Here is a 381-nt window from a genome sequence, read left to right as displayed (position 1 = left end):
CCAGTTTCATCAAAGTTATAGATATCTTCATCCACGATACCATACTGATCTTTAACCTTCTGCAACTCGTCGAAAAAAGCATCAATAACCTTCGGATCTTCACATAGTGCTCTTTAGCAATTGATCTTTCTAGCAAATCTGCTTTTAATCTCCAGGCGACGCTTGATAAACTCTGTTACCCAGTTCTTTCCTACTGGCTTTNGGGGGGCGACAGAATCAGCGCCTAGGATAATATTGGCCATCTCTCGTACTTGAAAGTGCCTTGGGGCAGCGCCACGTATATCAAGTGATACTATCNATGCTATTAATGCATCTTCTTGTCTCACAGATAGCCTACTCTTGTGGTTGCGGAGTTCTGGTTGAGATTGAAGTCCCTTTAGT

General features: G+C 42.7%; 1 protein-coding gene across 1 annotated transcript in view; it reads right to left on the bottom strand.

The window, feature by feature from the left end:
* The window catches only part of ASPSYDRAFT_55203 (uncharacterized protein), a gene marked incomplete at both ends in the record, with an annotated part of 6,204 nt that overhangs the window by 2,036 nt on the left and 3,787 nt on the right, over positions 1 to 381 (bottom strand). The window lies entirely within an intron of this gene.

The sequence above is a fragment of the Aspergillus sydowii genome (assembly GCF_001890705.1).
Source record: "Aspergillus sydowii CBS 593.65 unplaced genomic scaffold ASPSYscaffold_2, whole genome shotgun sequence".
Lineage (NCBI taxonomy): Eukaryota > Fungi > Ascomycota > Eurotiomycetes > Eurotiales > Aspergillaceae > Aspergillus > Aspergillus sydowii.
Note: the sequence above shows the minus strand (reverse complement) of the source record. Positions and strands in the feature narration are given on the sequence as shown.